The sequence below is a fragment of the Danio rerio genome, chromosome 6, assembly GCF_049306965.1.
Source record: "Danio rerio strain Tuebingen ecotype United States chromosome 6, GRCz12tu, whole genome shotgun sequence".
Lineage (NCBI taxonomy): Eukaryota > Metazoa > Chordata > Actinopteri > Cypriniformes > Danionidae > Danio > Danio rerio.
In genome coordinates, this window is record NC_133181.1 from 18,954,545 (window position 1) to 18,982,334 (window position 27,790).

The window sequence follows — 27,790 nt, forward strand, 5'->3', positions numbered from 1 at the left end:
GTTAATGTTTAGGGCCCTATCATACACCCGGCGCAATGTGGTGCAAGGCGCGGTGCAATAGTCTTTTGCTAGTTTCAGCTTGGCGCAAGAGTGGTTTTGAGGCGTTGCGCTACGCTGTTTAAATAGCAAATGCATTTGCGCTCATATGTGCTTCCATAGGCGTTCTGGTCTAAAAAGGAAGGCGTTCTCAGGCGCATTGCTGGCGCGTTGCTATTTTGCGAAACAAAAATAGATTTTTAATTAGACCAAATCAAACCTGGTCTAAACTCCAGCGCAGAGTTGCACCTCGCTTACACACTGCTTAATACGCACAAGAGAGCAATAGGCAAATCTTTACATATGAAAAAAATTAAATATTAGGGATATAGAATATAATAAGAATAGATATAGGATATAAATATAAAGGATTAAAATATTACAAAACATATTATTTTCTAGCCTACATGAATATGAAAAATCACTGCTTTTATGTCTTCTTCATCTCAGAGGGCTTTTTCAGTTCATTCATAACAATTTGCTTTTGTATAATGTTATTATTATTAGCAGTATTATTTATTATCTCCATATTTATATTTGTTTTATGAAATACAAGCTTAGATTTGCCCACCTGTCAGGTTTTAGACCATATGGGGCACAGCATGTGTATTAGGATATAACTCAGGTTTTTGACCACACTTCGTTATTATTGTTCATTTATTCGTTTGCTGGAAATTAGAACTGAATTTAGAAATAGTTTTGAAACGAAAATTTGCGCTTAACAAATGCAATTAATTATTTATAGACTAATTGATGTCTGTGCGTAAAGATTTCCCTATCCAAGAGCGAAAGTGAAAGTAGATCGATTCTCACTCATTCTCATGCAGTAGATGCTCTGTTTAACAGTTTTCTGTAAAAAAAAACTGTTAACTGTTTGCTAGTGAAATGCTCAGTTTTTCCACTTAGACTTACTATACGTCCTGTAAATAGCGAATGCGCTTATGGCGCGACGCGGCTGGCTGTTAAAGGGAATGGGAGATGAGACTCTGATTGGTTTATTCTCAAAACACACCAATAACTCATTAAGAAAATAAACTCAACCCTTTTAGACCATGCGCCATGGCGCAAAGCGGATTTTCTCGTCTTTAAATTAGCAAAAATGCGTTCTGACACGTCCTGAAAGCGTTTGCGCCCTGCAATTTGCGCTCTGCGCATGGACCGTCAAAAAAAAGCCCTTAGATTTGAAGAGAGAGACCGGGGATAGTTGTAACACTTACAATCTCTACAACAAGGAACTAGTTACAAATCAGCTGATTCACTTCACACATGCTCATTTTAGTCCTCATACCACATATGAAAAAGTCCTGTGACAGACACAGCAGATATTAGACAGAAAAACTACACTTCAGCTAAGATTAGCTAATTAATTATTTTTAAGATATCATTCCCTGATTTGTAGTTAAACCCATGCAATCTGTGTGTCTGATTGTGGATATACTTAATCCACATTGTTGGTGATAATGTTTTAGCTGTTAGCTGTAGGAGAACAGATTCATGGCCACATAATGCTAGGTCAGTTGAAACAACAAAAGCTAGTAACTTGCTAGTCACATTAGTGAAATGTTACCACCAACCCCAAGCAGATTTAAAACTGTATTTATATGATTTAATTTCAGTATTGCTATAGCTTATAAAAGAGAAAGTCAAAAGTAGTTTGAGTTCAGTGTTTGACCTCTGTGGGCTCATGAAGCCTGCAAACACAAATAGTGTTCAATTGTTGAAGCTGATGCACATTTGCACATTTCATTCAGCTTTGTAACACAGAGACACACAAACTATACTGAAAGCTCAATGCTGAATAAAACGCTTTCAAATCCATTTTTATGTCATAATTCTCATTTTATGATGTTACAACTAACCCCGACTGTGGGCTGAATTGTAACATTTCACTCCTCCTGTTTGAGGGCTTACTCACACTATGTACAGTTGCCTTGAACCGGGCCGAAGCACATTTGTCCCCCCTCCCGTCTCACCTGACGGCCCACACTCACATCGCATTTGGGACTGAGCATGCTTACGTCATCAATGATGCACAGTTCAGTAAGAAGCGCTCTCACTCAGCACAGTGGAAATTTCTTTAGTTATATCGTTTTCAAGAGTTCACACTTAGCTGATGACTGATTATAAGCAAGTTTAGCATGCTGTCCCGGGAGAGAGACCTGAGCTCAAAAGGTCCTTGAGCCCTGGGCTCCCTCCCGTTTGCCTCAGGTAGATCTCGACAACTCCCCCCATGATATGAGCTGATGACTAAAATAAATGCTATGAAGAGATATGCTGCTGAATGAGAGTTTGACTGTAGTGCTAAATTTAGATTGATCAATTCACTTGTAGTACATGTTTTTGGAATGTGGGAGGAAACCGGAGAACCCAGGGAAAACCCATGCGAGCACGGGAAGAACATGCAAACTATGCACAGAAATGACAGTCAGCCTGTTAAAGGACTAGAACCGGTGACGCTCTTGCTGTGAGGCTGCATTGCTACCCACTGGGCCACCGTGCCACCCTATGAAGGGAAAGCTGGAGAGGTAGGGGTGGAAGGGGTGACACGCAGTTAATTATTTCACTGAACAGATCAGCCACTTTTGACGCTCATAAACAATTATAAAGTCATCGCGCTGCAGGAATTAAGAGGTTTGCTACAGGTGCAGCTGTCATGCAGTGAGGTGTTTGCGTCTTTAATAATCTACGACAGTTTGCATTCATTGAACAGTATGAATGATTAATAAATCCATACAAAACAGTTCCTTAAATGTCACGTCTCGTCTTCAGTTTCCAGCCCAAGTGAATCGCGCGCTGGCACACCTCTTTCAACCAGGCAAGGGCCGGCCAAGTGAACCGCACCTGAGCCAGATTCGGAGCACTCACACTTCTCAAACGATATGGGCCTGGGCACGGTACTGATAGCATAGTGTGAGTACGCCCTGAAACTAAAAAGTGTTCATATTTACTGTTTACGCTGCAAAAATTACTTATTTGGCCATTTAATAGCAGACACTTGTAACTCAAGATCTCAAAGATATATAGAGAAATATAATAGAAGTACAACTATCCCCGGTCTCCCCCATACAAATATATCATATGTACATACAACTTATATTTCAAAATGTATCAAAAATTATTTATAATACTTATGCTCTTGTGAGTGTCTCTCTTCCGCCTGTTGAGAATTCATTATCTACAATGTAAATAACAGCCACAGACAAAACATCTATTTAACAATCTATGCCCACCACCACCCCCTTCCACTTGGAAGGACATCTATCCATGCACCCATACTTCTGCATTAAAAGGATATTCTTGACCATCAGTGTCCAGTCACCACTGAGGTGTGTGATTCCTATTGGTCTCCACATGCTCCACTCCAGTCTGTAAAAGACAAAGACACGACTAACAGAGCTCTACATGCTTGCTGAACTCCAGCAATGCACAAGCTGCTCTCCAGCGTTCTTCAGATAAATCTCCACTGATGCTCTTGTGAGTCTCCTTCTTCTGTTTGTTGTGTGTCCATTACCTGAAAAAGAAACACCTGCGGCAGACAAGACATCTATCTAACTATTTACTGTATCTGAAGGAAATACCCAATCATCACTTAGTCTTTACAAATTAAAGTATATAATTTAAAAATGTTTTATTAAGTTAATTTGATTCAACTAAAAATGTAAGTCTGTACCTAATTTATTACAATGTACTTGTCAATACTGATGTGTGGTTCGCTGTTTCTCCACATGCTCCATGCCAACCTGTCAAAGAGAAAGATATCAGGTCTTTAATCTCAATATATTTCTTTGGAAACAAACTCCATTGTTTAGTCTGTTCAAGCAGTTCTACCTGTTTCCTGAGCCCCAGATTTTCAAGTATATTTCCACTGTTCCTGTGACTCTTCTACTTCTGCTCCACTCCAACCTACAAATGACAAAAGCTGCGTCCCAAATGGCACGCTATACACTATGAACTTATACACTATGTACTTATGCACTTACACACTCAACAGCATAGTATATGAATGTAGTGTCCCAAATAGAACACAATCGGTTATTTACTAACCGCAAATTCAGCTGTCGTGCATTGAGAAGTTTGCGTATTTAATAAACTACGGCAGTTTGCGTTCAATGAACAGTAAGAATGATTAATAAATCCATATGAAACAGTCCCTTAAAAGTCACGTGTCGCTTTCAGTTTCGGGCCCAAGTGAACCGCACTCAGACCCACCTCTTCCAACCGGGCCAGGGCCGGCCAAGTGAACCGTGCTTGAGCCTGATTCAGCGCACTCACACTTCTCAAACGATCCGGGAAACGGGCCTGGGCATGGTACGGATGGCATAGTGTGAGTAGGCCCTTAGTGAAACAAATGACCAAACTGTCAAATAATACTTGCCATGAGTATAATCACTTTCACCATCAGGAAGCAGCATAATCACTCTTGTTGGAGAATTTTGCTTTCTTAATCCAAAATAAAGTAATCAAACTTAAGCTCCTGATAGCTCCACTGATGCTCTTGTGAGTCTCCCTCTTCTGCCTGCTCTCTCTCCATTACCTGAAAAAGAAAAACCTGACAAAGACAAGGCCTAATTACTATCTACAACAACCAGCACTCCTTCATCTTGGAAGGACGTCCATCGATTCACACGTCCACCTAATTAAAAAAAAATTAAATTCCTGACCATCCAGTCATTGCTGAGGTGTGTGATTCCTTCTTTTCTCCATGTGGTGCCATCTGATCTGTAAAATACAATAGAAAGATGTCAAGTCATTCATTAATCTAATACCATTCTTTGGAAGTTTCATCTACCATTGTCTCCAGTCTGGTTCTGTTCTAAAACTAACAAATAATATTTCACACCTATAAGTAAATACTCTACTAGATGACAATCTATAAACTTAGAAGAGATAAATGTGCAACAATAATTAGTAAAACTGTAAATAAAACAAAAAACAATCAAAAGCTACAAATGTTGAACAGGCCAACAGCATAAATTACTAATAAATAATACAACAGCCAGACAATCTATCTGACAACAGACGTGCAGTAATATTCAATGTGGTAACTCTGACAGCATACAAATAAATTAGAACAGATCAATTTATCCGATCATATAACAAATAACAATCTGCAAATGTTAAGTTAGATAGCGATATACAAATGAAGCATACAAACAAAAATATTGTATCTATTTCTGTCTATCTGAAGGAAATATCTGACAACCACTTACTGCCCCATTAAGACCAGGTTTTCCACTCACTGAAGCACCACAAGCACATCTCCTGTGAGTTCCAGTGTCTCTCCTAGTGAGGTGTCTCCTGGTTCCTCGTTTAGTCTTCATCCTGTTTGCTGTCTGTGGTATCCGTCTCCAGTCTCCAAGCCTGCATAATCAAATATCCAATTCAGGTTAATGGACTTATTATCTGCATCAATAAACTCACCTGCTTATACTCACCTGACGTCCTGTTATATTACTGAACTGAATGTCGTCCCTTCTGTGACACTTACTCTGTAAAAATGTAATTGTATAAGTTTAAAATGTTTTATAAAGTTCAGTTGACTCAACTTAAAGTTTAAGGCTGTACCTAATTTATTACGATGCACTTGTCATTACAGTGTGTTTCCCTGTTCCTTCACATGCTCCATGCCAACCTGTCAAAGAGAAAGATATCAGGTCTTTAACTAATCTTAATACATTTCTTTTGAAACTAACTCCATTGTTTAGTCTGTTCAAGCAGCACTACCTGCTTCATGAGCTCCAGGTCTTCAAGTATATCTCCACTGTTCTTCTTCTTCTGCTCCACTCCAATCTGCAAATAAACAAAGACAGCCCCAACAAAACCCCAACTGCTGTTCTCCAGCATTTTTTAGAGAAATCTCCACCGATGCTCTTGTGAGTCTCCCTCTTTTGCCTGCTCTCCAATACCTGAAAAAAGGAAAAACCTGACACAGACAAGGCCTAACCACCCATCTATACCAGTGGTTCTCAAAGTGTTGTACGCGGGTTTCCTTCTAGTGGTATGCAGAGAAATCACTGAATAATAATTAAAAATATATGAACGCCCTTTTACCCTTTGATGCAAACGATAACAGATGTGATCAGCATTGGCTGTTCCCTGTTCTGTACGATCACACTGTTATGATTAGTATGTTTAGTGCATCATGTCATCAGATGCTAAGAATCTAAAAAAAAACTGTGGAGGGCTTAAGCAGATACATGTTAGAGAGGTGCTTTTACAGACAAGTCCTGTTGGCATTTCAGTTACTTCAGTGCAAACTCAGGAGAATTATTGGTAAAATAATTATCACTAATGTGTTAACATGTGTTAGTAGTTGTGTAAAAAAATCCATTTATGATTTATAGCCTGAAGTCATTTGTTATGTAAATAGTTTAGCGGTGTGGCTTTCGATTTAGTTTGTTGCCTCAGATTTAAATTAATCTGGATGTGATTCAAATGGTGCGGAACCTTACCCGAGTCGGCCTGAAAACGGTGGTCAGTTGCACAGTTTACACAAACTCTATGGGCTCTATTTTGACAGTCCATGCGCAGAGCGCAAAACCCAGGGCGCAAACGCTTTCAGGGTGTGTCAGAATGCATCTTTGCTAATTTAAGGACAGAAAAATCTGCTTTGCGCCGTGGCGCATGGTCTAAAAGGTTTGAGTTTATTTTCTTATTGAGTTATAGATGTGTTTTAAGAATAAACCAATCAGAGTCTCATCTCCCATTCCCTTTAAGAGCCAGCTGCGTCGCGCCATAAACGCATTCGCTATTTACAGGATGTAAAGTAAGTCTAAGTGGAAAAACTCAGCATTTTACAAGCAAACAGTTAAAAGTTTTTTTTAACAGAAAACTGTTAAACAGAGCATTTACTGCGTGAGAATGAGAGATAATCGATCTACTTTCACTTTCGCTCTTAGATAGGGAAACCTTTACGCACACACATTAATTAGCCTATAAAAATTAATTTTGTTTGTTAAGCGCAAATATTCGTTTCAAAACTATTTCTAAATTCAGTTCTAATTTCCAGCAAACGAATAAATGAACAATAACAACAAAGTGTGCTTAAAAACCTGAGTTATATCCTAATACACATGCTGTGCCCCATATGGTCTAAAACCTGCAGGTGGGCAAATCTAAGCTTGTTTTTAATAAAACAAATATAAATATGGAGATAATAAATAATACTGCTAATAATAATAACATTATACAAAAGCAAATTTTTATAAATGAACTGAAAAAGTCTCCCGAGATGAAGAAGAAATAAAAGCAGTGATTTTTCATATTTATTTATGCTAGAAAATAACATGATTTGTAATATTTTAATCCTTTATACTTATTTCCTATATTTATATTCTTATTATATCCTATATATATCCTTAATATTTAAATTTTTTCATATGTAAAGATATTTGCGTATTGCTCTACATCTTGTGTGTAGGCTATTAAGCAGTCTGTAAGCGAGGCGCAACTCTGCGCTGGAGTTTAGACCGGGTTTGTTTTGGTCTAATGAAAAATCTATTATAGTTTCTCAAAATAGCAACGTGCCAGCAGTGCGCCTCAGAACACTTTCCTATTCAGACCAGAACGCCTATGGGCGCACATATAAGTGCAAATGCATTTGCTATTTAAACAACGTGGTGCAAAACAGCAAAACAACACTTGCGTCAAGGTGAAACTAGCAAATAACATTTGCGCCGCGCCTTGCGCTGCATTGCGCCGGGTGTATGATAGGGCCCTATGTTTTACTTAAGATATGATCTCACTTCCACCAAATTATGGAAATGCTGAATCTATGAATTGATACATCACGCATGAATTGGTCAAACAGTGTATTTATAATCACTAGGGATGCACCGATTCCAATACCAGTATCGGGGCGACACTTAAAATACTCATACTCATATCGTACATAAAAAGGCAGATACCACGCACAGATCCCACTCAACAGTAATTTACTACATGGATGTGATTTGTTATCCTACCTGACCATTGTCTTAATAATTAGCCTAATGTATTATATATTTATAGCTTAGTCCTTATAAACAATCCTTTTAAAAATACATTATTAATGAATCTATCGGCTACTGAAGAATAAACCGAACATGAAATATGATCCTTGCATAATGATCACAGCAAAACAAGCTAGCACTCATGTTAATATAAACTATAAATAAAAAAACGAAAGAAATTTTAAGTAATGGAACATTATGTAAAAAATCTAAAGACTACAGGGTAAATAAAAGCACCTCATCAGAGCTGAACATTACTGCCGTCACTGCGCCCGTCTCAGTTTACAGCTTCTGTAAAGATCAGACAGCCTATACAGATCACACAATCTCAATAAATACCATGTAAGTGTATAAATATTTTGATAAGTATTGTTAATAGAATATTTATAATGATATGATTTTGCTTGTGATTATATCGATACTTGCACTGAGCTCTCACGGGCACGCTCTCTCTCACCAGTGGCAGTTGACATGCGCTGCATAAGGGCGCTATACACACCACGCAGCATACACTGGCAAGATGACAAGTGCTGAACTCCAAGGGACCAGTTTTACTTGTTGCCGATTTGTGTGTTGTTCCTTTTTTTAAAAGGCCTTTTATTTTTAAAATCTCTCAAGTTAATAATGGCTATCGGGTCACATAATCTCCCTCAGAGATATTTGAGCTCAATAACGTGGTGCGCAGTATGACTATTGACCAACAACGCCCTGTAAGTGTAGGCCTACAGCTCTGGTGTGTAATGAATTGCATGTTTTAAATGACAGCGAGACATGCTACATATAGTTTTTCATGTAAAATATACATTCTAACTAGGGATGCTCATTTCGGTTAATTTTGCTAACCGACAATTGCCGCTCAATAATCGGTTATTAACGGTTAACTGGTCAGATTACTATTAATTTTATATTAAACAAATTGACATGTCTATTTTGTGTCTGACACTTTAAATATTGCATAAAATACTGATTTATTTTTATATGCTAGCATATTAATAATAGAACAATACAACAGAGCATTTTCACGTACCTGCAGTGTTTAGCACAGAAGAACAGAATAATCTAAATAAAATGAATAAAATAAATAGGACTGCCCTAAATTATTTTGCACTTAAATAAGTAATTTATATTACAAATCGAAAACACTGACTGATTTTTTTCCAATCATATGTTTGTCTTCCGTCAAATAAAATAGCTGACTTCCTCAAATTGCTCGCTCCACGGAAAATATGCATTTAGTTAATGCCCCGCTGTTATTATTATAATCACAAAACCTTTTTACATTTTTAATAGAAATCATTATTTTAAAGATTATGTCTTGCTATGGTTTCCTTTCTCTCCATCGCGGCTCAAGTGCGCGCGCTGCGTGATGAAAAGACAACAACAACGCGCGCATATGTTGACATTTTGTAAACAGTTTTTTGTTTAAATATGATATTGCATTAATGTGCATACATGCTTTATATGCTGTAAAATAAAAGGTAAAGCCTATTTGTTGCGTTTATGATGCAGATCCAGGTCAACATCAGCGCTTTTTTTGGCATCAACACGTCTGTTTGAAGCAATATTCTTCTTCCATTTTGCTTCTTTGGCAAATGTGTCTGTAGGCACGGGTTATACATTATCGTCTCGCAAGTTAAGTATGTCTTGCAGTTGAACAAGTGGCCAAGCACAGCTAACGTGCTTTTTTCATTCCAAAAACGCGAGGCGCATCTCACTGCCTTAATGTTGACAAGGAAAAAAGAAGAGAAGAAGCGCGGTCCTCTTATGAAACGACTGAATCAGCTGGGTATCAATTGTGCAAAAGTGTTGCTGTCTATGTTGATAAAATTGTAATATTTAATAATATTATGATATTCAAGATTTGTACATTCATACAGCTCTGGATAACTTAAAACAGCGATTAGACCTTCAGAGCGGTGTTAATGCGTCCTGAAGTAAAGCGAAACGGCCATAAACGCCAGCAAGATAGAGTGATTATATGTAGAGTCATACTTTATCTATAAATAAAGTATAACTATAGAAACTGTTCATCTTAACTGAAAGCTTCTGCGTGTTTGCTGGCCTCACGCATCGCGCACCTGTCAGTCATTCAGTCAGTCAGCACGTAACCCCAAAGGATTAAACAATAGCGCACAGCACTATATGGTTACAAAAAAGTTTGCGCTGTTATAATCCACTTACCTTTTAATACGTTTTGTTGCGATTATAATCCGCTATTAAAAACAACAACAACAATAACTGAATGTTTTGAATGGGTAATGTAGCCGTGGCGGGATGCATTTTGGTCCCCGCCATGGAAGAATGAATGTAGCGGAAACCAAGCTCTTTAAAAGTTCTCTGTAGTTGTCTTGACAACACAAACTGCTGCTCTGGGATGAGCCGCGTGCAAAAGATGCCCCTCTTAACACAAAGGCGCATTCAATCGGCCGCTTATGCAGCCAAACTAAAAATATATAAAATAATAATTTTAATCGTTTAACTGATAGCATTAATCGGTCACAAACGCACCCTTTCGGTTAACGGTTAATCGATTATTTTGAGCATCCCTAATTCTAACCCAGTACACAATAAAATAATATTTTTTGAATGGCTTGCCTATTGGCAGTGTATATAACCGTTAAGCTTAAATAGGCTAAACACATTTAATTAATATTACAACACATTAATACAAACTACCCACCCTTTGTATATTTTTTAGCAAACGAAAAATGCAATAAATTATTTATTTTGATTTTCTTTTTTATTAAAATTAATATAATTATTAGGCTACACAATTTCTACATAACATTGGCTCTGATTGCGTTTTTACAGATATCCTACTGATAGACTTTTTGGGTCAAAGACATTTATGCCTGTTCATTTCAGTGCTGTATTTGACAGATTTCGCAAAGGCTTCAGCTATTCTACCTGTCAGCTGGTACCAGCCTCAGTTTTGCGACATGACTTGTGTGGTGTCTACGTATCAATGTCTGGATGACAGCGAGAGAGAGAGATGAGAACAGACCTCAGATTCGATGTGTGGCCGCACGTCACAGTTACTTTACTGCAATTTTTGAATATTGGCTCATCTAAATTAACTTTTCATTAGATTAAAGCTGAAATATTGCCAGAGAGACAAAGCAACTTTTAGTTTTGAAAAAGGGCAGCTTCAGTGATAAAACGCACAAACGCAGGATACACTCTATTCATTACTGATTTTTTTAACATTGAACGAATAATAATCAAATGCAAAAAAGAACAGCTGAAATTCAGAAAAAGGTTGCCGCGATAGTTGCTTTGTTTGATCTGCAGTTGGCTTGTCAGTGGCGCGGCATTGCTAAATCACTCGTTTTAATAAAAATAAGATTATTATTAAACATTGTGAGATGATGGTCGCATGATTTTTAAAATGAGAGTATGCTTTGAGTAATTATGGCTATTGATCTTATCTAGCCGTGACCCACCTATAGTTAAACTTAAAGTATAGCATCAAGTATAGCCTACTTTATACCTGACCTGCGGATTAACGGCAGGACTCGTAAATATGAAAAAATCGCCCATAACAGGGTTTTATGCTTCCCGAATATGCAGTGTAAGAGAGTGACTTCAAAAGTTAACGTACACTGCACACACTTTATGTAATGTGTGAAGTCGTGGAGGGATGTCAGCGCAAGGATAACTCATCATTTAAATGTCCACAGTTAATCTTTAATAGATAAGGTCTGGATTTGCAGGTTTATCAACAATGTGTGTATATTTTTGGCTTGGAAAAGCCTTCTCTTAAAGATGTTTGTGGTTATCCTTGCAACAAGCAAAAACTAAATGAATAAATAAATAAATAAACTTCATCGAAACCAAATCTATGAAGTATTGGTATCAGTTCTCGGTATCGGCTAGAACATAAATTAAAATACTCATATCGTTTTATAAAAAAGTGGTATCGGTGCATCCCTAATAATCACTCAGTTTTCTAAAACACATACTGTAAATGAAGCACTGTAAGCAGATCTAATCTCTAATTGAAATATGTAATTTTAAATCATATATTAAAAATACAGGTTAATGTTTAGATTTCACGGGGGAGAAACAAGGAAATAGTCACAAATCAATCTCGCACTTCCTAACCCTTCTGGCCGTGGATGACTGACCAGGTTCTGTAGCAGACACAGCAGATATTAGAGAGGAAACACTACGTTTCAGCAAAGTAATATTTTTTACTTGAATTATTTTTAAGATATCAATGCCTGATTTGTAGTTAAACCCGTGTAATCTGTGTGTGGATATATTTAATCCACATTGTTGGTGATAATGTTTTAGCTGTTTGCTGTGGGAGAACAGATTCATGGCCACATAACACTGGGTCAGTTGTAAGAATAAAAGCTAATAACTTGCTGGTAACGTCGGTGAAATGTTTCCACCAACCCCAAGCAGATTAAAAAATGTCTTTATATGATTTAATTTCAGTATTCCTATAGCTCTTTAAAGAGAAAGTCAAAAGTAGTTTGAGCTCAGTGTTTGAACTCTGTGGGCTCATGAAGGCTGCAAACACAAATAGTGTTCAATTGTTGAATCTGATGCACATTTTATTCAGCTTTGAAACACAGAGACACAAATTATATTGAAAGCTCAATGCTGAATAAAAAGCTTTCAAATCCATTTTTTAGGTCTTAATTCTTATTTTATAATGTTAAATTACCCAAATAACCCAAACTGTGGGCTGAATTGTACATTTCACTCCTCCTGTTTGAAACTAAAAAGGGTTCACGATTTCTGTATGCGCTGAAAATTAACTTATATGCAATTTAATAGCAGACACTTGTAAAGTAAGATCTTAAAGATCTGTAGAGAAATATAATAGAAGCACAACTATCCCTGGTCTCCCCCATTCAAATATATCATATGTACATGCAATTTGGTTTGTATATGATATGAATATGATGACATAAATTTATGAGGCCCGAGCTACATTTCCAGGTTTTGATGAATATAGGCTCCTATATGCTAATACTTTACCTTTAAGTACAGCATTTATTTATTTTTTTACTTTTAACGAATGGTAATGATTTTAATTAACTTAATTTAAACACATTTTATATAGTGTAGCGAGTCAAGTAATACCACGTCGCCCTGGGCACAAATCCACACCAGCTGGATCATTCATCAACCCCGGATCGCTCACAGCTGGACCTCATCAGCCAGGGAGAGATATAAGCCAGCCCCACACAGGAAGAGTTGAGCTTCATTACACATGACTCCCTGCGCTAACGCTTGTCTCTCTCTGTCTCTCCCACAGCCGAATCCAGCTCGTGACCGATCCAACACCATACTTCTCACCAGCCTTCACCATCTCCCCGGAGCACTTGAGCACGCACCCTTAAGAAGAGCACTCATTCACCCCATTATCACTTGTAAATAAAAGCACCCTCCGGGGCATTGTTTGTAACTTCATCTACGGTGTTTGTGTTTTCCCTCTGCCTCGCTACAACTGGTGGAGAATGCGGGCATTGCAGAGGGAAAAATTCAGAAGAAACACTCACCATTAAGAAGAAAATAACCGCTGAATTTTTCTTTGTGTTTGTTACAGACAGGCATCCGCTCTCTCTCTCTTCCGCGCTTCCTCTTACTCGGCTGTCAACATCACGTCGCCATGTCTCTGGAAGAGGTACTGCTCCACCTAGCGGAGATCTCCAGCAAGCAGAATTCCATCTCTGAGCAACTTACAGCCAGACAGGATCGACTGGAACAACAGCTCCGCCAGGTGGCCAGACACCATCCGACTCCCGAAGTGAGTGCACAGCATCATCTCACTAAACTCAGCGACCTGGATGATATTGACGCTTACTTACACACGTTTGAAGTTATTGCCGAGAGAGAAGGCTGGCCGAAAGAAAACTGGGCGAGAATGTTGGCTCCGTTTCTCACAGGAGAAGCGCAACGAGCATATTTTTCACTAGAGACACCTAAAAATGAAGACTACAAAGCGTTAAAAAAGGAGATATTAGCCAGAATGGGGCTATCCACAATCAGCGCAGCCCAACAGTTTTCCCAGTGGTCGTATGACGAGAAACAGCCTGTGAGGACTCAAGCAGCTCAACTTTCTCGCCTGGGAAGAATATGGTTATTGGGAGGAGATCCCTCGGCAGTCCAGGTCGCTGAGAAGGTGATTATAGAGAAGATGATGCGAGCGTTACCCCGACGTTTGCGAACACTCACCAGCATGCGAAATCCTGAGTCACTGGCCACCCTGGTGGAGGCGATCGAGCTGGCTGAAGCTCACATCGCCAGAGACAACGGGGAGAGAGCGGCTCTGCCACCCCGGAGGGTAAGTGCATCTTGGCGACCGGTGGAGGGCACAGCGCGACCAGACAGCAGACCAGCGGTCCCCAGCCCGATGGACGAGCCGATGCCCACCGAGCCGACGACGCACTCGACCCCGGCCTGGACAGCAGGGTGCGCGGTACACCGCAACATCCCTCCCGAAGCTCCCACCCATAAAGTCCACCTAGAGGGAAAAACACAAACGGCCACGTTAGACACAGGAAGCGCCATCACTCTGGTTCACCCGAAGACGTTGAAGTACCGCCAGGAAAGTAAAAGCATTATTCCAATCACGTGTGTACACGGTGATACCCGCCACGTACCCGCCCGAAGAGTGACCATCGCGGCGAAACCAGGCAGCTGGCGCATCGAAGTCGGGGTTGTTCCAGATCTTCCTGTGCCCCTCCTACTGGGCAGAGACTGGCCGGGGTTCGACGAACTCCTAACTCACCACCACGCTCCATCGGCTCGTTCAAAGAAGAAGAACAAGCCACGGGCTCATCGGGACCGCAAACCAGCGCTGATGACCACCGAGAGCGACAGAGGGGGTGAGTCATCAATATCGGCTAATTTATACTTTGATCTGTTTCAACAGATAACCGCAGGAGGCGATTTTGGCAGAGCACAGAGGGAAGATGAAACGCTCAAACACTGCTGGCCGCAAGTACGGATCATCGACGGTAATGAGCGACTTCCCAGCCCTCACCCCCTCCCACATTTCATTGTGGAAAATGGTCTGCTGTACTGTGTCGCAGAGAGGCGGGGGGAAAAGAAGACACTACTGGTCGTTCCGAGGACCAAGAGGGAGACGGTCTTAGAACTGGCACATACCCACCCGATGGCTGGACATCTGGGAGCGGCCAACACGGTGAAAAGGATCCGCGATCGGTTCCATTGGCCGGGGCTAGACGGGGAAGTAAAGAGGTATTGCCAGGCATGTGACATCTGCCAGAGAACGTCTCCCCAACGACCACCCCCCAGCCCTCTAATACCACTACCGATCATCGATGTGCCCTTCACCCGAATTGGTATGGACTTGGTAGGGCCTTTGCCGAAGTCGGCCCGGGGACATGAGCACATCCTTGTTATCCTCGATTATGCCACCAGATACCCTGAAGCGATTCCCCTGAGGAAAGCCACGTCATCGGCCATCGCGAAGGAGCTGTTTCTGCTATGCAGTCGAGTGGGAATCCCAACAGAGATACTGACCGACCAGGGCACCCCCTTCATGTCCCGGTTGATGGCAGACCTCTGTCACCTCCTCAAGGTAAAACAACTAAAAACCTCAGTGTACCATCCACAGACTGACGGCCTTGTCGAGCGATTCAACAAGACTCTGAAACAGATGCTCCGACGGGTGGTGGCAGAGGACGGGCGCGACTGGGACCTCATGATCCCGTACGTGTTATTTGGTATCAGGGAAGTCCCCCAAGCCTCCACAGGATTTACCCCCTTCGAACTGCTGTTTGGCCGCCAACCCCGAGGCCTATTGGATGTGGCTCGTCAAGCCTGGGAGCAGGAGCCAGCCCCCCAGCGGTCGGTGATTGAACACGTACGGGACATGAGAGAACGCATCGACAAAATCATGCCCATCGTCAAGCAACACCTGACCGAAGCCCAGCGCGCCCAGCAGAGATTGTATAACCGGCCCACCCAACCCAGAGAGTTCCACCCAGGGGACAAGGTGATGATACTCATACCTACCACAACGTCGAAGTTCCTCGCATCCTGGAAGGGACCATACACGGTGGTAGAAAGGGTAGTGCCGGTAAATTATCGAGTCCGTCAGCCGGGACGAAGACGGGAAGAACAACTGTACCACATTAATCTTATGAAGAAGTGGGTTGCAGCTCCAGGTCATCTCGTTGCCTTCACTGAAGAAAATCTTCCCGTGGTCCACATAGGTGAGCAACTCTCACCAAACCAGAAGGCGGAGCTGCAAGCCTTGGTTGGTCAGTTCAAGGATGTGTTCTCGGAGAAACCGGGCCGAACCTCCATCATCCAACACAACATTATCACTCCTCCTGGCACCATCGTCCGGCAAAGGCCTTATCGAGTTCCAGAGGCTCGCAGGCTGGCTATCGACAAGGAGATCCAGAAGATGAGAAGGTTAGGCATCATCGAACCATCCCGTAGCCCGTGGTCCAGCCCAATAGTGATGGTCCCCAAACCCGATGGCACCCTCCGTTTCTGCAACGACTTCAGGAAACTCAATGAGATCTCCAAGTTCGACGGATACCCCATGCCTCGGGTGGACGAGCTGCTGGATAGGCTGGGTGGAGCCCGATTTATCTCCACCATCGACCTCACCAAAGGCTACTGGCAGTTACCACTCAGTGAAGACGCCAAGGAGAAAACCGCCTTCTCCACACCCGGTGGGCACTGGCAATACCGGGTTCTTCCCTTCGGGCTCCACGGGGCCCCAGCCACATTCCAAAGAATGATGGACATCCTGCTGAGGCCCCACCAGCCATATGCAGCAGCCTACCTGGACGACCTCATCGTCCACTCAGAGTCATGGGAAGAACACCTATCCCGGTTACGGAGGGTGCTCTTAGATCTTCGACGGGCTGGGCTCACAGCTAATCCCAAGAAATGCCACCTGGGTCTAGCCGAAGCCAGATACCTCGGGTTCCACATTGGACGAGGTCTCATACAGCCACAGCAAAACAAGGTCAAGGCACTACAGGAAACTCCACAACCCACCACAAAGACCCAGGTACGTGCATTTCTGGGGTTAGCGGGCTACTATAGATGTTTCATACCTAACTTCTCATCCATAGCCAGCCCTTTGACAGACCTGACCAGAAAGGGGCAGCCGGAGAGGATAAGATGGACCAAGGAAGCCGACGACGCGTTCCGAGCCCTAAAGAAGTCCCTCACGTCCTCACCGGTACTGCACGCACCTGACTTCGGCTGCCCCTTCATTCTACAGACGGATGCTTCCGACTCGGGCCTGGGCGCGGTCCTCTCCCAGGTCCACGGCGATGAAGAACATCCCATAATGTACGTGAGTCGGAAGCTGACCCCCGCAGAGACCCGCTACGCAACGGTGGAGAAGGAGGCCCTGGCGATCAAGTGGGCAATCCTGGAGCTAAGGTCTCCTTGGCAGGAAATTCACTCTGGTGACCGACCACGCCCCGCTACAATGGATGGCTACAGCGAAGAACAACAACGCTCGGGTCACCAGGTGGTTCCTGTCGCTCCAGGATTTCAACTTCGACGTCCAACATCGAGCCGGGGCCTCCCACGGAAACGCAGACGGACTCTCACGGCTCTGGTCAGGATGGGCAGGTCTGTCAAAACATTCTACCCCCCCTCTCAATACACTGCTCTTTCTTCGCAGGACACCCAGGACCAGGACGACGCTAAGGGGGGGGAATGTAGCGAGTCAAGTAATACCACGTCGCCCTGGGCACAAATCCACACCAGCTGGATCATTCATCAACCCCGGATCGCTCACAGCTGGACCTCATCAGCCAGGGAGAGATATAAGCCAGCCCCACACAGGAAGAGTTGAGCTTCATTACACATGACTCCCTGCGCTAACGCTTGTCTCTCTCTGTCTCTCCCACAGCCGAATCCAGCTCGTGACCGATCCAACACCATACTTCTCACCAGCCTTCACCATCTCCCCGGAGCACTTGAGCACGCACCCTTAAGAAGAGCACTCATTCACCCCATTATCACTTGTAAATAAAAGCACCCTCCGGGGCATTGTTTGTAACTTCATCTACGGTGTTTGTGTTTTCCCTCTGCCTCGCTACAATAGGCATAGGTCGTACTTCGAGAGACAAATTCTTTCTAAAGTGAAAAGGTTTGAGAACCACTTATCTATACTTAACAACACCCCTTTCATCCTGGAAGGACTTCCATCGATGCAGCCGTCCATCTGTTTTTCCATTTCCAGTCGTTGCTGTGGTGTGTAATTTTCCTTTTTTTTCTCCATGTGGTCCCTTCTGATCTGCAAAATACAATTAAAAAAGATGTCAAGTCCTTAATTAAACTTAACACCATTCTTTGAAGGTTTCATCTACCATTGTCTCCAGTCTGATTCTGTTCTAACTAATATTTCGCAGCTATAAGTAAATACTCTACTAGATGACAATCTATGAACTTATAATAAATAAATGTGTTACAATAATTAGTAAAGCTGTAAATAAAAGAAATAACAATCAAAAGCTACAAATGTTGAACAGGCCGCCGACATAAATTACAAATAAATAAAACAGTAAATAAATACAGCAGTAATATGGAATATGTGTTAAAGCTGACAGCATACAAATACATTATAACAGATCAATTAATCTGATGATATAACAAATAACAATCTGCAAATTTTAAATAGCAATATACAAATGAAGCATACAAACAAACAAAAATGTTTTATCTATCGGTTTACCAACTTGACAACATAACAAAAATCATTCGACGATAATGAATAAGCTGCTAAAGAAGACAACAGAATACACAAACTAGAAAAATAGATATATTCAAATGCCTAAAATTGACAAGTCGCCAAAATAAGTTAAGAAGGCAATCTCACATTCCAACCAACATTCAGTACAATCCACAGTCTAACTAGACAGAGAAATAGTAAAATCTTTGTCCGTCACCAAAAGCACGTAGAAACAACCAAATATAACAACTTAAAATGATACTTTTAGAAAGATCTTTACATACCGCTAATGTCAGCGATGGTCAGACACTTAATGCAGCTCACACTTTCTCAACGTCATCGACGGCTTTTCGAACACATTCTTTTTTAGAACGTCACTGATTATAGTAACCACAGCAACGCCACCGCGCCACCAAATGCAATTACCCTGATTAAACGTGCAGTGCATGATTTCCGTGAAGCACTGTAGAATATAATAATAATAATAATAATTCTGTTAGGATTTGGGTCCCTGTAACGCCATCTTTTAAGTATATAAGCAATGGCAATTTAATCATATCTTAATGTTAAAACGACTTCCATTATAAAATCAATATGTGGACCTTTTTGGATTCCTGGGAGCTAATTAAAAATGTAATCCAGGAAAGAATGAGAACCATTGTTGTTGTTTACGTCCCTCAATCGGTATCTAAGCTGTGTCTCTAATTTATATTTATTTATGTGTGTGTGTGTGTGTGTAAATACAGTTTAAGTCACCAGAGAACAATATAGTCACAACTTATAGACCATTTGTGTTGATATAACAGTAAATAAGCGTTTAACCTTTGAATAAATTGCAAACAGCATACATGTCCTACATTGCAAATAATCAAACAAAGGACACAATAAATAACAAAAAACATTTATTGATTAAACAATTATTAAACAAATAATAATAAAATTGAATACATGTTGTACTACTCAAGAATTAAAAATTTCAATAAAGCAATAACAATGAAGCTGCAGAATAATGACACATTATAAACAAATTTAAGTAAACAGGAAGATTTTTTAAAAATTCTGAAATTGCACAAACACAAAAGTTTCCAAATAGACTGTAAAAAAAAGCTTAGAAACTGCACAAAATTAAAAAAAGGAAACAACTTAAAATACCCATGTAAAAATCTATGAAATTGCACAAGACATCTTAAAACAGCTATTTTTTTTTTATAAAAAACCTGAACAGAAACCAGTTTAAGAAATAGCAAATATAGTATAATATATATATATATATATATATATATATATATATATATATATATATATATATATATATATATATATGTTTGTATATATAAAGAAATAGCATGAATATATATAGCTAATATATATGTATATAGCATGAATATACTTTCTCTATATATAGAGAGAAAGTGAAAGAAACAAATTGCCCAAGTATCAGGGAACATCTTAATACACTTAAAATGTTGTTATAAAATAACATAATTTAAAAAAATAAAGTGATTTAGACATTTGACACATTAGCTGCTCTCTTTCCTTCCTTCCATCAACCCTATCAGGAGCAAGTTGTAGCCACCTTGTGATGTATTTCTCCACCTCTTCATCAGTGGCGCTATTGGTATGGACATTTGTCCTCACTGCATCTGTGATTAAAAGATAAACAGATGATTTGTTGTGAACAAGTACAAATGTTAATGGAAAAAAAAAAAACAGATTCATGTTTGCTCTCACATAAGTACAACCTAAATGGGGCTTAAAATCACATTATATAAAGATTCTTTGTTCCTCTGGTTAATGATTTAAATACACATTCTGCATAAAAGGTATTTTGGCACAGATGAATAACAGCCTCTAAATGTATTGAAATGTATATTTAAAATCAACTTACTGACTACAACAGTCCTTAGGGTGAGTGCACGAAAAGCCACTTTTTGGTTTGCCCCACTCCAGTTCATTTGTTTAGCCAAGGAGTTGACCAAAAGCTTTCCTAGGATACGCCACACTGCTTCTTTAGTGGAAAACCTACCAATAAGTAAAATAAACTAACAAACAAAAAATAAATTAAAATAAAAAAAAAAAATCTATGAAATACAAAAGAGCTTGAACTTACCACTTTCTTCCTTTGTTCGGGCTGCTCCTTTAGTTGATGTTCAAGCTTTTCTAAATCAAATAAATTGGACAAAGGAAGGTCAAATGTGCTTGCATCTGGAGTTTCATCCCGCTGCAGAGTACTGCTTTGTTTTTGCTGATTTTTGAGAATCAGGTCCAGTTGCTGCTTTATGACCTCTTGTGATTTTATAAGTTCAGTCAGTAATGCTAAAAAACACAAATAATGAATTAGTATAACATCTCATATATGTCAACAGTGGGATAGATACTGCTGTTGTTCTCTAGTTAATCTTTACTTTCTAGCTGCATTAAGCCTTTACAAATTTACTGATGTTTTGAATTCTTACAAAGACATGACGAGTTGCAATAAGTTCTGTCTTGATCTCCAACTGCACTGGAACAAGGACTGTAAATGTTCCTAGGGGTACTGGAACGTAAAGTAACTGTGCATCTTGATGGTGTTCTTAAGGATTCTGCCATAGTCATTGGTGGTGATGGTACTTGCGGTGCTGCATCAATTTCTGAAAGATCCTCCATTCTGCCTTTCTTTTCCAGTCTCTTTTTTCCAAATAAATTTTCGTCATCACAGTCACTACACTGTAAATTCTAACATGTTCAGTTTACTTAAAAAAAGTTTGGAAACCGATTGCCTTATTTTTGCAATATAAACTTACAAGGAAATCTTAAGTTAACTTTAATTATTGCCTTGAAGTAAGAAAACTAAAACTTATAAAGTAAACTAACTGTTAAAAATTAAGTAAGTTTAATAGAAAATTCTAGTTAACATACTTGTCATTATTTAGTAATCTTACTTAGGGTTTTATAGTAAGATTACTTTAATAACTCTATTTAACTAATACTGTTCTACCATGTTCAGTTAACATCTTGAATGCTAGTAGTCTCAACATTGTTTTAATCCACCATTTTAAGTAATGTCAACTAAAGAAACTACGTGCAATCGGTTTCCACATTTTCTTCAATTAAACTGAACATAAAATATGTAGTTCAACCCACAAGTAATGACATTATACAGGTCTTAAATGTAAACATTTTATTTGACAAAATTAGCAGAATTTCACAATACACTTGTGATATTTTAGTATCACAATACACTTGTACATAATACAGTTTTGTAAAAACCTGTTGTAAAGTGCTGTAATATACTGTAAACAGCAATACAGACAAAAAATATAATAAACATGTTCAACCCTAAAACACAAGTTTTCGAAAAGGTTTGAAAATCTATCAAAAAAACTTTAAATACTTGACACTTGGAAAAAAGATACTTGAATTAGTGTAATTAAACATGCCATTGCACCAGCAGCTTAAACATGGCAGCATATAGACACTCACAGAGGAACAGATATTAAGCTTTAAAGCTAATTTGTTAGACTGTGTAGTTTAGATTTTCCTACAGAAAATATCACATTAGTGTGGTCAAAAGTATTGAGTTTGGTATCAATCAATACTGAAATATTAAAAATATCCATTTTCCACCAGCATTTGAGTGCTACTGAGCTCGTTCTTAAACACCATTGATTGGCCACTGTGTTCACATGCTCAACAGAAATGACTGTGATTGGCTGTGACTGTCATAGGTTTACCATTTTTCACTGAGTCCAAACAAAGTTACACAGACACTGAAGTGTTTCAAAGCCATGTCGATAGCTGATTTGTTTAGAAGCTAACAAATAAGCTATCTGGTGATGAATCGACTGATCGACAGTGCTTTGAAGTTATCCAGTGTCTTTGTATCTTTGCACCTGGTGAACAGTAGTGAAGTGTGGTAAAAATAATGACCTTCAAAGCCAATCAGTCACATCTACTGAGCATGTGAACACAATGGCCAATCAGTTCTTGCAATGTTAGTGGGAAATGGATGGACTTTTTATTTATTTATTTCAGTACCGATTGGTACCAAACTCAATACTTATGACAACCCTATAAATCACAATACACTTTTTTGGTAAAAAAAAAAAAAAAAAAAGTGTTTTAAACACCAAAATGCTGCAGTCCTAAATGTAACACTGCAAACAGCAACATGTTAAAAAGCAACACTTTGTAATTAAACATGCCATTATACCTGAACCTTTAAACATAAAGCACAGCAGTATATAGGCACTCGCCGAATAAAACACATTACGTTTCCCTCCCAGCAAAAGCAACACACGTTGAACAAATTCAAATGCATTGCTCAAAGTCTTTGGGTAGTCCGAATTCAGTGTGTAAATCAAAGCAAAAAAAGAGACATACTGCATGTGGCAAAGTCCATAACCACTTTTCCTTCCAGTATAAAGGCCCACATTGCATCCATAATGAGGTTCTTTAGACATCTTCACACACGACAGTCAGCAGGCCAACATCTTCTGCACTGAAGTCCGACTCTACAATTACATCCTATGAATAGAGAAAGAAAAATAAGTAAAGTTTGATATTCTAAATGGCACTAATAAAGCCTGTAGTGGCCAGGAGACCAAAAGCAGAGGTGAAAAAAATACAATTCCTTGTGCTTAATTTAGTAACACTTTAGTAGGAACCAATTACCCTATTAACTAGTTGCTTATTAGCATGACTATTTGTGTTTATAGTACATTTTACATTCAAATGCTTCTTATAAGAAGGCCTTGCTATGGTGCTCCTTCTTCAATGTAGACCAACACGATGGATTTGCCTGTACTGCTTCTACTAGGCTTGTCATGATAGTGGAATTTATTACCAATCCATATAGTAATTTTAAAAACATCCATTTCCTGCTAACATTTGAGCATTGTTGAGTGTCATTTCTGTTAAGCATGTGAACAGAATGGCAAAACAGTGCTGTTTAAAAATGTGCTCAAAAGTGCTTAAAATGTTAGCAGGAAATTTGCTGCTTAAAATTGCAGCAGAGATTGGTACTAAATTCCAGTATCTTGAACATGATACTATTCTAAAGGAACAATATTTTTTTTAATTAAAGAAACACTGTAATGTAATAAAACAAACTGCAGTAAAAGTACTTTTAAAACATTTTCAAGAAATTAAATGCAAATGTGTGAGAGACCAATTGGTGCTACATAATCAATATAAATATTTTGTAGGGAAAACTTAATAAATTGGGAACCGATTCATGAATGCATTTGGTTTTGCTAGATTAAAGCAGTGAGTCAAGTTTGCATTATTTAGCACACTTTTTAAAAATGTATTAACTATTTTTTAATAAGAAAATTGATGTTTTAGTATGGCTTTTAGAACAAGGGTGCAGCCATCTACAATCCCACAGCAGGTGACTTCACAGGGTTGGTTATAATACGGAGCATCTTTGACTTTGTGGCTTTTAACACTATCTTTTTACATCTTAATCCAGCAGGTTCTTTCAACTGAAATTATATTTCTCTCAACATATTACATAGGTATTACACTTATTAAGATTTTTTTTTTCAAGCTTATCTTCCTCCTTTTCAAAACAAGTGTGTTTAAAAATTAAAGAAATGCATTCATTACTTCACTGGCCTATGAAGCTAACTGACCCTGTGACGGCACAAGCTGCTGTATTTGCAACATAGCAATGCTCTTGCTCCAAAGGCCATAATATAACATCCCTCTTACTTTCAAATACTTACATTAAATGCATTTGTTTTATTTTTATAAAATTGAAAATTTTTATTAATAAGTGAAGTAAACTGGAATGACTGCTTCATTTCCAGTCTAAGAAAGCAGAAACAATAATACTACTTACAAAACACATCCTGAAAATGTCTTTAGACTCATCCCTCTAAAGGACTGAAAGACCCCGGAGAACTGCTGCCAGATGACCTTGAAAAAGTAAAGACAGGTAGACATGCATTATAGCCCAATGAAAACATCAAATGCAATTTATTGCAATCAAATGCAAATTATGATTCAAAGATGATGTCACAAAAATACCTTTGAATTAACATGTTGAAAATTTCTTCTAGTTTTCTTCTGCAATTTTCTCCTGTTTTTTTTTTTTTATTTCAATCAAACGAGCAGTGTGTGTCCAATGCAGCGTAGAACTTGGATCTCACATTTCTTCCTGATATTCGATTGAATTCTGCAAAGATCCAATCAAAACATTATTAGTCATTAATAACATTCAAAAACACAAATTCACAAAATCACACAAAGTTTTGAAAAGAAAACAAACCTTCTGCAGCACTTGTATCAGCTGGTGTTTCCTCTATGACTTCCTTCTGGATGTCACTGTTGTGCACAAAAAAGTAAAGTGTTATTGACATGGCTAAGCGAAATTCTAAAACAAAAAACAGAAATCAGAAACACATGCAATGATACAATGCAATGCCATTTAGCAACAGATGTTACACTTTAACATGACATAGTTAAATGTTCTTGAATAATAAAAGCTGCCAAATACTCCCGGCGCCTGTCATCAAAAGCATGAGCTATACTTGTCACCAAACAGTAATAAACACAACCCCCAATTAAATATAATCATGGCATTGTTGCTGGTGTGCCTTACTTTTATGCGCATTAAAAGTGGAATAAATATTTGTCTCAATTGATGTCTTTAAAAGGACACTGAACTTTCTGACTAGGGTTGCACGGTTTACCGGTACTATGGTAGTATCGTGATATTATGGCTCCAAGATACTGGCGGTGCCACTGTAGTTTGTAAACGGTAGTATTGTCATTAACAGTCTGCCTACAATACATAATGCTGCATGTGAAAAAGTCACTAAAATACTTACACAATTCAGCAACAACAGATCATTGTATTTTAATAGTCTATGGAGCCTTCTAAGGTTGTAAAACTGTAGAATTTGCGCCTTTTATAGTAGCCTATTGCATATTTTGTGATGGTTCATTTTGAATCGGAATTCGTTTATTTCTGTTCCTGTCAATATGATATAATAGCTACAACAACCGTGACAATCTATTAAAAAGAATGACTCATAAAGTGAAATTTTGAATTACTTTGGATTCTTATCCGATAATAAGTGTGAAAAAAGTATGATAGATGAAAAACCCAAAATAGCAACAGAAAACAATTTTTGACCACTTCATATAGCCTAGGTTTGTTGGAAAAATGCTCTTTTCTTTATGTATCTTTATTTTAATGTATTTTTTTTGCTGGAATGAATACATTTTAGGTGAAGAGATGTGCAAATACTTTTTTCAACAATAAAGGAATTATTTAAATTCAAGTAGGCCTATAATAACATATACAATATATTATTTATGACATTTTTCTTTATTTCATGGATTTAAGTTATGAATTACAGTATTGCAATACTACTTGGTATCACCATACTTCAGCTGGTATAGTATTGTAACATAAATTAATGGTATCACAACACAACAACCCTATTTCTAACTAGTCCTCAGATGATTATTCAAATGGACAAAATATTCGGACTATTCTTGATCATGCAGTTCTTTGCTGAGAATTTTGTTAAATGTACTTTTAATGCATTAAACGATTTAAAATTACCCTGACACTCAGTATGGAGACAAGGTAACGTTAATAGAACAATTCATGAATATGTTCTATGGCTTGTGCGGTATTGTTCAAAAAGTTTTCTTTGATGTGTAAGTGCAAAACTTACATTTCCACAACATATCAGCTCACAAACTGGTAGTCTGAAATAAAAAATAAATAAAGGGTATAATGATATTACAAACCAAATATGCCACTCACAATACTCTAATGGTGTGCTACATTTTAAACAACCTTGTAATTGTTCAAATTTATTTGCCCTAAATTGTTAAAAATTAGTGAAACCTTCTTTAAAAATGCAAACTAACAGGTTTGGCAAAGCCTGTTTCTTTACAGAAAGTTTGCTTATAACAAAGGCTTGTTGATGCCTTTGTGTGATATTGAGCAAACAAAGTGATGTTTCTGTGCTTGGTTGTACGAGTTTTACCACTTCACCATTAACGTTATCCATCACACATATTCAGTCGCGTCTGGTCAGATTTATTTGTCATTACAGCAATACAAAACACTCAATAACGTAACGGCAACACTGGAATAAACCTTCAAAACGGCATAAAGAAAAGACAAATAGCATATAAAACAAATAAATGAGTTAATTAAATATCTCTCGCATTTTCATAAGTTTAACTTTAAGTTTCATAGGGATTGTTAGCATAAGCACACTTTAGCATCATGTGTAAATATGTATCTGCCTCATACAGTGACACGAATCGTAATCGCATCGAAATCCTAAATTACCTACGACACTCACGGGTCCATTTTGAGCTGAAACTGCTTTATAATGTTCTAAAAGCCTCGGTGGGTTAAAACTGCTGCTGCCCCGGCGATCATGGAGAAAAAAACGACTGGTCTGGTCATGAGCCGCTCGCTGACGCCGGACCGAATCACAGCTGATCTCCTCACCTGCTTCCTGCAGGTGATCTCATGAAAGTAAATCTTAAAAAAACACGCATATTTTCGTCACAACAAGCGCCACTAAAGTTCAGCGATAACTAACGTTACTGTATTTGTTATGCGGATAAATAGGTTTCGTTTTCTTTTTTAAAAATGTAGACCTACAGCTATGTGTTAACTTTACATCTATTTGAACGGATCATTGCGCGCGCTCTTGCTCTCTCAGTGCATCATTTAAAATGGCGCGGCCCGCTCTTTTAGAGCATAACGCCCACTTTACAAATTACTACTAACTTTACAAATTATTAATAGTTATTAAAAAGGACTAAGCAGCTAAAAATAGCTTATCTAGTAAAGCAGACAGTATTGCAAATAACGTGCAGTGGTCAAAACGTTTAGTCACAACATCATGGGCTATTAATTAGTTCACAAAACAGCAAACAATTTCACAAAGAGCAGGAAATAAACAGATTACTGATACTATACAAATAAAATCAAAGTAGTAATTAAAACGAAAAGTTTACCTTGATTTACAGCAGTATATCTTCTCAATATGAAATCCTGTCCTTCAATGGCGGTGCTGTGTGGCGGTTGGTTGTGACTCGGGAT

At 38.8% G+C, this 27,790-nt stretch overlaps 2 long non-coding RNA genes across 3 annotated transcripts; both read right to left on the minus strand.

The window, feature by feature from the left end:
* Positions 1 to 2,115: 2,115 nt before the first annotated feature.
* LOC137495874 (uncharacterized) lies at positions 2,116 to 7,299 on the minus strand. The gene is made up of 9 exons (XR_012407893.1): positions 5,761 to 7,299; positions 5,602 to 5,668; positions 5,472 to 5,525; positions 5,247 to 5,397; positions 4,698 to 4,755; positions 4,412 to 4,585; positions 3,865 to 3,955; positions 3,707 to 3,776; positions 2,116 to 3,562 (listed from the first exon to the last, which is right to left on the minus strand). It is a non-coding gene; the product is annotated as an uncharacterized lncRNA (long non-coding RNA).
* Positions 7,300 to 21,868: 14,569 nt separating this feature from the next.
* On the minus strand, positions 21,869 to 27,754 carry LOC137495959 (uncharacterized). 2 transcript variants are annotated; one of them, XR_011015960.2, is made up of 6 exons: positions 27,706 to 27,754; positions 26,397 to 26,430; positions 24,977 to 25,032; positions 24,736 to 24,883; positions 24,548 to 24,624; positions 21,869 to 23,229 (listed from the first exon to the last, which is right to left on the minus strand). It is a non-coding gene; the product is annotated as an uncharacterized lncRNA (long non-coding RNA). The 2 variants fall into 2 exon arrangements; XR_012407894.1 differs by lacking the exon at positions 27,706 to 27,754 and adding an exon at positions 27,039 to 27,163.
* Between the last annotated feature and the right edge of the window lie 36 nt (positions 27,755 to 27,790).